Consider the following 13,678-nt stretch of genomic DNA (forward strand, 5'->3'; position numbering starts at 1 on the left):
AATGAGTAGCAAGGAAATGGGCTTTGCTAACTAGTTTTCTCTCCTTGATACACCACAAGAAAAATAAATCTCCAGCACCCACAATGCTATTACTGTGTCCCCTGCCTAGACATTGTAAGAGATAAATCTATGAAGGTATTTTAACACAGGATCCACTATCCTAGTTGCCTTTGCTGTCCTCTACCTATAATAACCTCCATAAGGTGCAATTTCTTTCCAGAATTTAATAGGATCATAGATGGTTTGTTGCCACTCAATGCTCTTATAGCCAGTATCCTGAAAACCAAAAATTGCACTCATAGAACCCATATCTAACTCCCTATCAATGCCAGCACATCTAAAGCAGATTACATCTCTATGCCCAGGGACAGCAGGTTTGAAATTCAACCTTAGGGAACTCAAAAACTCCAAAGTCAAATCTTTATACACTAGTGCCCTAATCCTAGCAAACTCAGTCCAATTGACAGCATCTAAATAAGCAAACACAGAGTCATAAATTCCTAATTCTTTTAAAATCTGCTCATCCATATGTAACACCCTCCCGGTAATCATTCCGTACATTCTACTGTTCCGGTGACCGGTGTCGGTCCGGACAGCTAGAACATCCGGAAAAATAATTAAACTTAAGTGAGGGACCATAATTAACTCAAATATTAATAAGAAACACTTAGTAAAAATTTTAGAAATAAAATACAACCAAGTAAAACGAGCCGGTGCCCAAGCAATGGGTAACCGGAGGGAAGTTGCGGTTCTCGCAACGAGGAGCCCTAGACCCGGGGGAAAAACTGTAAAATAATTTTTGGGACTCTAGAGAAGGGTTACTGAGGTTCCCATAGCATTAGAATGCCAAGAAAATACCTAGAAAAAATTTTCAATCGGTACAGACAATTTTGGCCCGTTGAGCCAAACGGAGGGCATTTTGGTCATTTCGCCTTCAGGGGTGATTTTTGGCCGACTTGTCTAGTTGAGTAAATAATTAATATGACATAAAATATGAAGAAACATTACTAAAAATGAAATTGGAAATGAGTAGTGGAGGAAAGAAAAGAAAGTGAGGAAAAAGCTTATTTACGACATCATTGTGATGTCATTTAAAACTCACCAACCAATCACAAGCTAATAAACTTTCTTAAATACTTAAAAGAGACAAAATGAAGACCAAAATAATTAAATTGCAGCTGCCTTCTTCTTCTTCAATTCCAGCCAAAATCTCTCTCTCTCTCAACCTCCATTAAACCTCACTTCCCAAGCTCCCTTTCTCCTTTGTTTCCACCACTAAACCCTAAACCCCTTCATTAAAACTTAACCACACCTCTTGGGGAAGTGTTTGGAAGCCTAGAAAGTGAAGGAAAGTGAAGTTTTAAGTGGGGAAAAATCTGCCCTATTCAAGGTTAGTGCATATATATACTTAAATCTCCTTTATTCCATGTTAAAGCCTTAAAGTGAGCAAGAATTTGTAACTTAAATGAATGAAATTTATGTTTATGCATGCCTTGAATTTCGGCAGCCCTAATGAGGGAACAATAATGGAGTGGCTTGATGGTTTTGATGGACTTAAAATGAATGGGAGATTATGTTTAAGCTATATATCTACATAGGTAATGATTTAGTGTGCTTAACCAAGGTGTATGGGTAAATTGGAATGGAAACTAGGGTTTTGAGAGTGAAAATGTGGACTTGGCTTATGAAATTGTTAAAGGACATTCTAATGGTCAATTAGTGACCATTTGAGGAAATTTAACCATAATTTGGACTGAAAAATAGCTTGGCAAAGAGAGTGACTATGCTGCCTAGGGACAACAGTAATGGTGACTGAGATTTCAGTCCAATTACGCAGCCATAACTTTGGCTGTGTTGGTCCAATTGGTGTTTGGCCAATTGGACATGAAACTAGGCTTATAATGGCACATTTTTGCTGAAGAAACCATGCCCAAAAGACCAAAGCAAGAGGACCAAAACTTGGCCCCAATCCGGACACCCTGCAACAGCCCCTGCAGAATTGACCAAATGAACAGTAACTGTTCATTTGGCCATAACTCACTGTAGATTTGGTCAATTGACCTGAAATTTTTACAGCAACAAGTTAAGACATAGACAAACAACTTGCATGAAGGAACCTACCCCAAATTATGGCCAGAACCTAACCCAAATGGCAGTGGCAGTCACTGTTCATGTTACTGTAGATATGGTAATTTCTGCAGAATGCAAATCCGGCCAGCTGTGGTTTTTGGACCATATCTGGAGCTACAAAACTCCAAATGGAGTGATTCAAAAAAGGAAATTCAACTAGACAAAATAAGGAACAACTTTCATGTTTGCCATTTCTTCAAATTCCCACTGTAACAGGGCCCAATGGAACAGTAAATTTGGGTCTCCAAAACTGAAAATTCTGCCCTCCTAGATTTAAGTTGAGAAATGGAAATGGCAATCAATTCCAACAAGTTTTAAATACAAAATGTGGTATGTTTGGGGTGTTAAAACTAATACACATATTTTCTATCCAAAATTCAACATTTTTGTTGACCAATGAGGTGAATAGTGACCCCAAAACTTGAAATGCACAAATTGAAGAATTTAAAAGTTTCAAATGCCCTAGTATACCTAACATGATTGGTTTGGATAGTTTGGCATGCCAATAGGGTTCAGTTAGCAGTACTGCACATGGCAAAAATGCCATTCTGTGATTTCATGGCTTTTAGCCATTCTGACTTTGCATTGAGACTTGGCCTTGTGCCTGAGATTATTTACAGCTTGGTAGCTGTTCTGTTGCACACCGGGTGATGCATATGCGACCGATGGTGTGACGGCCCGAGGTACTAGATACCCAGTGCCAGTTTACCCGTTATCCAGTCCAGTCGTCTAGTGTAGGTTACTTGGGCAACCAAATGAATGAAAGTGAACAAAGTTACTGAATTAATGTATATATAACCATACTAAACAAATGAATCATACACATTCACTATATATTTGTTTTCTTGCTATTTTCTTTTATTTTATTATTGCACCACTAAGCATTATTGCTTAGCGCGTTGCTTTTGCCACGCGTAGGTACTGGAGATACAGATCGTGAGCCCAGTAGACCGCAGACTGGGTGAGTCCATCCTGCAGTTCTGCACAGTGTCCGTGTCACCTCGTCACCTGCAGTGCATTGGTAGGACACTAGATGTCATTTTGTCATTTTGTAATTAAATTTTTATTTTCTCATATGTATTTGGGATTTATGTAATGTATTTTGAGGTTCATGTAAATAATAAAGATTTATGGGTATGTATGGAAGTAATTTGAGTATTTAATTGTTGTTTATATATGAGAACCCTGAGAAAGGGATGTTTGAGAAATGAAAAGGTTGTTGAGACCTGAAATTGAAAAATTGTTGAGATCTTGATATTGAGTTTTGTGATGATATTGGAGTTGAGAATGAATGAATTTGTTTATTGGAAGTGTTTTTAACAGGTTCCGAAGAACTGTTTTCTCCATTTTTAGCCGGTACTCTGCCGGATTTTCTTTAAAATTTTCGGAACCTCAAATAAGTAATAATTTCGGTAAATGGCTTAAAATAAATTATATTTCACAAATTATATTCCAAAGCATGATATAAATCAATTAAGGTATATTAGAGTGTGCCAGTACACCGTGTGGCATTACTTACTCGGGTATACTGTACACGGGTAAGGGGTGTCAAACCATATATTTGTTTGTTGAAATGGGCTTAAAGGCTAAACTCTCATAAGCATTTTTCATATCTACGTCTTTAAAAGCCCAAGGTAATGGAGAAGGTACCTCTTCTATGTCATCGATAGATGTTGAAGGTGCTGCTGGAGCACTGGCAGGTTGGGGATAGGCTAAGGGTGACTGAAATATAGGGAGTGGAGCCACTGGTGATGAAATTGATGATGATGACCTAGTTCTTTTACTATTTGGTTCAGAGGAAACCCTAGGTGAAGAGTCGAAGTCCAAAGAAATAGAGGGGTTCCCTTTTCTTTTTACAACAGAGGCTTTCTTAGTTCGGGTTCTCTTTTCTTTTTGCAACATAGGCTTTCTTGGTTCTACCTGCAGTCATTTTGGTTTTAGTTTTAGGTTTGGCTTGAGTTGGGGCAGGTTCAGGCATCTGTTCTTGAATTTGAGTTTCGATAATGGGTGTTTCAATTGGGGTTTCTATGGCAGGGGCTTGGATGGGTGTCTCAATAGCGGCTTCATTTTGTGGTGTGAGGGGTGTCAGCAGAATGAGGGTGGGTGTTTGGTTTTGGGGTAGTGGTGGTGAAGATGGTGGAGGCGATTGTGGTGGTGGTGGGGTGCTGGGTGGCGATTGTGGTGGCGGCGGTGGACTGGGACTGCGGTTAGGTTTAGTAGAAGGTGAAGATGGAGTAGCCATTTTCGATTTAGCAGAATGTTTGGATTTTCTGGGTTTGTGGGTAGACCACATCTTGGTTCTCGCCATTTAATAAAGAGAAATAATCTCTTTAACTTCCCAAGAATAGTCGAAAGAGATGGTGGAGGGAGTAGGAGAGTGCTCTGGTTTATCGGGAGTGAGAATGGAATAAAAGTGGCGGAAATTTGGGACTTTCAAAATTTAGGGCAGACAATTGGTAACTTGGGGTAATGCTTTGGGTTAAGCATGGATTGCAAAGGGTACAGCTTAGGGTAAGCAACATAGCAATTATTGAACTAAAGATTCTAGTGTTGCTTAGGGTTAAGCAGGAGTTGCATAGGGTTAAGCAGGAGTTGCATAGGGTACAGCTTAGGGTAAGCAACATCATCAGCAAATTTCAGCAGGTTTTGGAAAAAATTGTGATTTTACTTACCAAAAACAGTCCAAATGCTATGGAATGCTATCACGACCCTCAGCAAATCTCAAATACACATAAACACCACAAAATTAAAGAATTTTAGCTCATCATCTCTCATAAACTTATGAAACATAATACAACCATGAGGGAATTGAAAGGCAAATAGCTCCAATTAGGCATGGATTGTGATTACCCTTTGCAAACCTAATGAAATGGTCTTATTCCTAAGCTTATACCCAAAGCACAGTTTCCATAACATTTGAGACAGATTCCAAGCATTCAAAAATTGCAGAAAAGATATAAAGATTGACCTCTTAAGCAGCATGAGCAGTAGCGTGAACAGTAACATAAAAGTAACTCAAACAAAAGCATGCAAATTCTAATAGACTACAAAAACTATATATACATTAAAAGGTAAAACTCAACAAATACTAATTTTGCACTCCAATAAAGCTCACATCAGTCCTAAATATCAAAATTGATCCTCCCTTAAGTTGCAAAACACAAAAATGTACACAAGACACAAAGTTAGACATGTGTTATCAAGTAGATTTCAATATCAGCAGTTTAGCACAAGTTTAAAAGTGTTACTATTCATAGGGACTGGATAAAGTACAGAAATTTGCTTTATACTTGCTCCCTTTCAATTCTTTCTTTTTGCTACAAGTGTCAATTTGCCCAATCTTCATGAATGACCTACAAAAGATAAACAAATGTCACTTTTGAGTTTTATGAGGGTAAAAACTAAAAATGAAATGAAATGGAAAATTAATAAACTATAAAAGGATACGCTTGGGTTGCCTCCCAAGAAGCGCTTGTTTAAGGTCTTAAGCTTGACCTTCCACTCCAAATCACCTAAATATCCCCAGTTGGGGAACTAAGCCATGAAACCTCTACAACCTTTTGTGTAGGCTCTCCAATAATATAATGCTTTAATCTTTGCCCATTAACTTTGAAAGTGCCTGAGGTTTCATTCCCTATCTCCACAGCTCCATATGGATATACTTTTGTAACAGTGTAAGGCCCTGACCATCTTGACTTCAATTTTTTGGGAAATAACCTTAACCTAGAATTATATAAGAGAACAACATCCCCTTCTTGAAATTCTTTCCTCCTAATATGCTTATCATGCCATCTCTTAGTTCTTTCCTTGTAAAGCTTGGCATTTTCATAAGCATCCAATCTAAGTTCCTCAAGTTCATTTAATTGAAACATTCTTTTTTCTCCTGCAGTTTTTAAGTCAAAATTCAGTGTCCTTATGGCCCAATATGCTCTATGCTCCAACTTCAAAGGTAAATGACAAGCTTTCCCATAAACCAATCTAAAAGGGGTGGTGCCAATGGGAGTTTTAAAAGCTGTCCTATAGGCCCAAAGAGCATCATCTAACTTTAGTGACCAATCTTGCCTTGAACTATTCACTGTTTTCTCAAGAATTCTTTTCAACTCTCTGTTTGAGATCTCCACTTGACCACTAGTTTATGGATGGTAGGGTGTTGCAACCTTGTGCTTTACTCCATATTTTTGTAATAATCTCTCAAATTGATGGTTGTAAAAATGAGAACCTCCATCACTTATAATGGCATGTGGAGTTCCAAATCTTGTAAAAATGAACTTCTTAAGGAATTTGATCACAACTCTAACATCATTAGTTGGAGATGGTATAGCTTTAACCCATTTACTCACATAATCAACTCCAACTAAAATGTACTTGTGTCCAAAGGATGATGGAAAGGGTCTCATAAAATCAATGCCCCACACATCAAATAGTTCCACTTCCAATATGTTTGGAGGGGCATTTCATCTCTTTTTGAGATATTACCCATCCTTTGACACCTATCACATGCATTTACAAACTTTCTCACATCTCTAAACATATGTGGCCAAAAGAACCCTGCTTGAAGAACTTTTTCTGTAGTCTTTGTAACACTCATATGACCCCCATAAAGTGAAGAATGGCAATATCTAATAACATTCCCTATCTCCTCATCAGCTAAACATCTTCTAATCAACCCATCTCCACATCTCTTAAACAAAAATGGCTCTTCCCAATCATAATCCCTCACATTAAAAAGAAATTTCTTCTTTTGCTGCCATGTCAGATCAGCTGGAAGGATTCCACACACCAAATAGTTCACAAAATCTACATACTAGGGGATTTTTGCATTCATGATTACCAACAACTGCTCATCAGGAAAGTATTCATCTATTGGAAGCTCTTTCCCCAAATTATCTCCTTATTCTTGCCTCAATCTAGACAAATGATTTGCTACTACATTTTCTACTCCTTTCTTGTCCTTAATTTCCAAGTCAAACTCTTGAAGGAGTAGTACCCACCTTATCAACCTAGGTTTGGCCTTTTTTTCTGAAGGAGATACTTGATAGCTATATGATCTGTGTACACTATTACCTTAGACCCCACAAGATAGGACCTGAATTTATCTACTGTGAATACCATTGCTAAAACTCTTTCTCTGTAGTAGAGTAATTTATTTGAGCATCATCTAAGGTCCTACTTGCATAATATATTGCATAAACCTTCTTATCTTTCCTTTATCCCAAAACAGCCCCAATGGCATAATCGCTAGCATCGCACATCAACTTAAAAGGTAATGACCAATCGGGTGGCTGCATAATAGGAGCAGATATCAAAGCTTCCTTTATCCTGTAAAAAGCATTCATACAATCAGTATCAAAATGAAATTCCACATCTTTACTCAATAAATTGGTAAGAGGTTTAGAAATTTTAGAAAAATCCTTGATGAATCTCCTGTAAAATCCAGCATGCCCTAAGAAAGTCCTCACTCCTTTCACAGATGTCAGGGGTGGCATTTTCTTAATAATTTATACCTTTGCTTTGTCCACCTCAATGCCCCTATTTGACACAAGATGTCCCTAAACAATTCCTTCTTGTACCATAAAATGGCACTTTTCCCAATTCAAAACTAAATTAAACTCTTCACATCTCTACAAAACTTTAAACAAGTTAGATAAGCATTCATCGAAAGATTTACCATACACAGAAAAATCATCCATGAACACTCCCATAATGTCCTCAATCATGTCAGAAAATATGGATACCATACATCTCTGAAATGTAGTTGGGGCATTACATAATCCAAATGGCATCCTTCGATATGCAAAGATACCATAGGGACATGTGAAGGTGGTTTTATCCTGATCATCCGGGTGAATAGGGATCTGAAAGAACCCTGAATAGCCATCCAAATAGCAAAAATAAGAATGATGAGCTAATCTCTCAAGCATCTGATCTATAAATGGTAATGGAAAATGGTCCTTTCTAGTTGCATTATTCAGCTTCCTATAGTCTATACACATTCTCCATCCAGTTACAGTCCTGTAGGTATTAGTTCATTATTTTCATTTTTCACTACTGTGATGCCCCCCTTTTTGGGTACAACATGAACTGGACTTACCCAATTGCTATCAGAAACAGGGTAAATGATACCGACATCAAGCAATTTCAAGATTTCCTTTTTCACAACCTCTTTCATATTTGGATTCAATCTCCTTAGTGACTCTCTAGAGGCTTTATGATTATTTTCCAACAAAATTCTATGCATGCACACAGAAGGATGTATTCCTTTAATATCATCAATGGTATAACCAATTATCCGTCTATGCTTTCTAAGAACTCTTAATAATTTTTTAACTTCATAATCATTCAGTTTAGCACTAACAATCATAGAATATGTAGAATTTTGACCAAGAAAATCATACCTAAGATTTGTTGGAAGAGGTTTCAACTCTACCTTCGGTGCTTCACTTTTTTCAAGCATTGATGTTGAAGTTGTATCTTGCTTCAAATCTCCAATCTTCTCAATATTAGCCATAGGCAAAGGTGGATTTCCTTCCAAGATTTTAGCATATTCTGCAGCTTCTTCAATCTCATCCCCCTTTTTGATGTTGTAAACCAAACAAGCTTCTAAGGGATCTTCAGGATGTTGCTTTTTGAGCACTTCTCTGACCACTTCATCTATCACATCAATTCTCAAGCATGAATTTGAATCATCTTTCTTTTTCATTGCTTAAAACAAATTAAATTCAACTTTTTCTTCCCCAACTTCTAATGTAAGCCTTCCATTTTTTACATCAATCATAGCTCCAGCAGTAGCAAGGAAAGGTCTACCAAGAATAATAGGAATGTGTACATCCTCCTCCATCTCCAATACTACAAAATCTATCGGTATGAAAAATTTTCCAACTTTCAGAGGAACATTCTCAATCACCCCAATTGAAAATTTAATAGACCTATCTGCTAACTGCAGTGAAATGGTGGTAGGCTCATTTCTCCAATCTTCATTTTCTCATAGATAGACAATGGCATTAGACTAACACTGGCTCCAAGATCACATAAAGCCTTATCTATACTGATATCCCCACATGGTATGGAAAAACTATCAAGATCTTTCAGTTTAGGTGGAAGCTTATTTTGCAAAATAGCACTGCTTTCTTCTGTGAGAGCTACGGTCTCAAATTCTTCCAACTTCTTCTTGTTAGAAAAAATCTCCTTCAAAAATTTAGCATATGAAGGCATTTGTGCTAAGGCGTCAGTGAAAGGAATAGTCACATGCAAAGACTTCAATACCTCCAAAAACTTCCCAAATTGTTTATCCAACTTTACTTTCTAGAACCTTTGTGGGAATGGTAAAGGTGGCATGTAAGCTTTAGGTGCTACATATTTAGGTTCTTCCTCTTTACTCTCTCTCTCTTTACTTCCTTTTTCTTCCACTGAACTCTCTTTCTCAACTTTAATTCTAACTTCAACTTCAGTTTTTTCATCTCCTTCTCTATTATTCTCTTCTTCAATTTTCTCTTTAATCTTTTTATCTCCACTCTCTAATATTTTTTCACTTCTCAATGTAATAGCCTTGCAATGCTCCCTTGAATTTCCTGGTTGGCTAGGGAGCTTCCCAAATGCGTTGTTGTTTAAAGAGCTAGCTTGTTGAGCTATTTGATTCTCTAACACCTTATTGTATGTTGCCATTTGATCTACTTTAGATGCTAATTGAGAAATCATATCTTGTTGGCTTTGATGGCTCATAAGTAGAGTCTCAATCATAGCTTCCAATCTAGCTGTCTTGTCTGGTTGTGCTTGTTGTGGTAGAGGTTGTTGTGGTTGTGGTGGAGCAGGTGCATTTTGAGGTTTAGGAATTCCAGGAGGAGGACCTCTATTCTGCTGAAAATTCTAATGTTGTTGATACCTAGAAGGTTGCTGAAAATTTTGGTGTTGTCCTTGTCTAACTCCCCAAGAGAAATTGGGGTGGTTTCTCCATGCTGGATCATAAGTTGCAGAAAATGGGTTACCACCTGGTCTTAGAGTGTAGTTCCCCACATAATCCACTTGCTCACTTGAAAAATCTTGACTAAGTGCAGAAAAATCAGCTGCACAATTGACATTTACAGCTCCAACTTCTACTGAATTACTAGAACCTCCAACTGAAGAATCTACTTTCATGCTTAGCTTGTCCATTTTCCTTGTCAAAACATCAAACTTAGCATTAATCATATTCATGGCATTAAGCTCAAACATACCAGCTGGTTTCTTGATCTCATTCCTCTCACAACTCCATTGGTAATTGTTATAAGCAATTTTATCAAGAGTAGAAAAAGCTTCATCTTCAGATTTCTCCATAAGGTCACCTCCAAAAGATGCATCAATTGTACTTTTAATAGCTAGTGAAACTCCATTGTAAAAGTGTTGAACAAGCATCCACTTAGGAATCCCATGATGTGGACATCTCCTTTGCAAATCCTTGTACCTCTCCCATGCTTCATATAAGCTCTCATCATCTCTAGGTTTGAAAGAAGTCAGCTCATTTCTTAGCTTAGCTGTCTTGCTTGGTGCAAAATATTGAGCTAAAAATGCTTGAGAAAGTTCATCCCATGTTGTGATAGAACCCGGTGGCAAAGAATATAACCACTCTCTAGCTCAGTCCTTCAAAGACAAAGGGAATAATCTGAGTCAAATTGCATCATCAGAGACTCCATTTATCTTCAACATATCACTGATCTCAAGAAAGTGTGCTAGATGCACATATGGACTTTCACTTGGACTTTCCCCAAATTGTGATTGTTGTACCATCTGACACAGTGCAGGCTTCAATTTAAAATTATTAGCTTCTACTCTTGGTCTTGTGATACTTGGCATGAAATCCCCAATGTTAGGATAGGCGTGATCCTTCACAGAGCGGTTGTTGTTGTTGTTGTTGGCCATTTCTTCTTGTAATTGCTCTTGCTCTTGTGCTCTTTCTTGTTGTTGTTGAGCTTTAAATTCAACTTTTCTCCTCTTAGATTCTGCTCTTAAAGCTCTTGCTGTCTTTTCTATTTCTAGATCAAAGAATAAATTGATTTCTTCACTTTTTGTCATTCTCATAAAATAAAGTACCTGAAAAATGATATAAACAAATTCTCAAAGTAAAATGTTAAAAGAAATTAAAAATAAAATAAAATGCCCAAATTAACCAAACAAACAATCGTTCAATATCAAACAAAAATCAAATCCCCGACAACGACGCCAAAAACTTGTTGCACAAATCCGCAAGTATATAGGTCGTCTCAAGTAATAGAGTGATGAGTCAAATATCATTCCCACGAGGATTTGCCGTTTGAGTACCAAACTATGAATGAAGCGATTATTTAGGCTAATGATTGATGAATAAATGGTAAATGTAAATGAGCAAAGTAAATTGATTAATCTAATTGGAATGGGTAAAGAGTAAATAAATAAATTCTAAATCTAGTTTGCAGTTAAACTAAATTAATAATGGGTAATTTAAATCAAAGTCTAATTATGTTAAAAGTGATTCCAGAGTTTGGGGTTTATGCATAAATTAATTGGGATTTGTCTTGGGTATTCCAATTTTTAGGGAAAAATAGAGTTTGAAGGTGATTGATTCTAAATTCCTTTGATATCTTTTTCAAGCAAACCAAAATGTGTTCTAAAATAACCAAACCTACTTTCGTATGTTATTTGATTACTTTAAAACCTATTAAGTTTTGTAACCAATCATTAATTCCTCTTAAAATCATAGTTTATTTCTAAATCTAGGTAATTTTAAGTTCCAATCCTTGATTATCTATCAATGACTTTCACCTTTCGGTCCTTCAATCAAAGATTAACACAATACCCAATGGGTACCAACATTAGGCAAGTAAATCAAGCATACAAGGAAGGAATCAAAACTCATATTTAGATAAAATATGGAAATAACCAGTCCAAATCCACAAATTAATCTAAAACATATATCCCCAACTCTGAAATGCAAAGAGTTTACTCACTGATGTCGGTATTTACAAGAAAGATTGATGGAAAAGTAAAGAAAAATATGATAAGAGAACTAAAAATAGAAAAACTCAGGTGGAAGAACCCAAAACTCTGATTTCTAGAGCTCCTCCCTCAGAAAAATGGCGTCCTCCTCCTCTCTTTATTTATAATTTTTTCTTTCCTTTGTTTCTTCCCGTTTCCTCTTGTGGCAAAAACTAGAAAATGATAATTTTATATAGTCCCAAAAAGTTGCACTAAAAGCGAATAAGAACCAAGGAGTGGATAGGAAATGAGGTGTAGAAATGTCTAAGTCAGTACAGTCATTCACGTTTTGAGCAGTCTGCTTAGGGTACTGCTTACCCTAAGCAGCTTCTTCAGCAAATTTCAGCATGTGGTTGCACTGTCTGCTTAGGGTTAAGCAGACCCTCAGCAAATCTCGGCAGACTTGGAGTAAAATGGACTTTTCTGCTCATGCTTAATTTTTAGCTTGACTTGTGCTGTACCTTAAGCACTGCCGCTTACCCTAAGCAGGATCTTAAGCAATTCTCAGCGGGTTTTGGAGTAAAAGCTTGAATCAGTAGGATTTAAGTCGTGCTTGACTTTCAGCTTGAACAGGCTTAAGGTTAAGCTTATATGACATATCATAAGCAACATCATAAGCAAAGTCTCAAGCAAATTTAGGCTAACTTGCTCTTTCAAGGCTTGATTTCTTCAACTTTCCTCCATGCTTAAAGAACTCCAAATTTCTTCAAATCACTTCCTAATGCACTCATTGATCTTCAATTTGCCACAAAAATCTATCAAAAACAACAAAATTACAAAAATCAAATATAAAGTATCCAAAGTTAACAAATAAGCTAAAATAAAGCTAAAAACATAAAATATACTAAAATATAAGGGCAAAATGGATGCAAAACTATCCTAAAATGCCTATATGAAATGAGTGTAACAGTGAGATGTAATTAAAGAAGAGAGAAATACCATCATAGAGGTAGATGCAAAACTACTCCAACAATTCATTCTTTAATCCTTTTATCCAGTTCAAATCAAGTTTTTGTTAGTCAATGTAATTAAAGAAGAGAGAAATACCATCATAAAGGTAGATAGTTCAAGGTTTAGAAAATAGAGTAACTATATAGTTATGTTTTTCGAATTATATTAATTGAATAAAATTTTAACTGATACATAAAATGACTAGGGAGACTAAATAGTAAATGGAATAAAAATATAGTGACTAACTAATATATATATATATATATATATATATATATATATATATATATATATATATATATATATATATATATATATATTTTTTTTTTTTTTTTAAATAGAATGACTAAATATTTAGTTTTATTAAAATAAAGGAACTAATAGTAATTTTTTTTCTTAAAAAATATTTAAATACTATAAAGTATATTTTAAAATATTATTTTTATATATTATATTTTAAATAAATAAAATTTAAAATTTTACAAAATTATCAAAATTTTAAAATATAAATAATTAATAAAAATATATATTTTTTGTATAGATTATTAATTAAAATATAGAAAATTAAAAAGGTTTATATATTATATATTTGAGTAATAAAAATAAAATTTAG

General features: G+C 35.8%; 1 non-coding gene across 1 annotated transcript; it reads left to right on the plus strand.

Moving 5' to 3' along the window:
• The first annotated feature begins 10,528 nt into the window (after nt 1-10,528).
• Nucleotides 10,529-10,635, plus strand: LOC131183736 (small nucleolar RNA R71). The gene has a single exon (XR_009151761.1). It is a non-coding gene; the product is annotated as a small nucleolar RNA R71 (small nucleolar RNA).
• The last annotated feature ends 3,043 nt before the right edge of the window (nt 10,636-13,678 follow it).

Source organism: Hevea brasiliensis, chromosome 9 (genome assembly GCF_030052815.1).
Source record: "Hevea brasiliensis isolate MT/VB/25A 57/8 chromosome 9, ASM3005281v1, whole genome shotgun sequence".
Taxonomy (NCBI): Eukaryota; Viridiplantae; Streptophyta; class Magnoliopsida; order Malpighiales; family Euphorbiaceae; genus Hevea; species Hevea brasiliensis.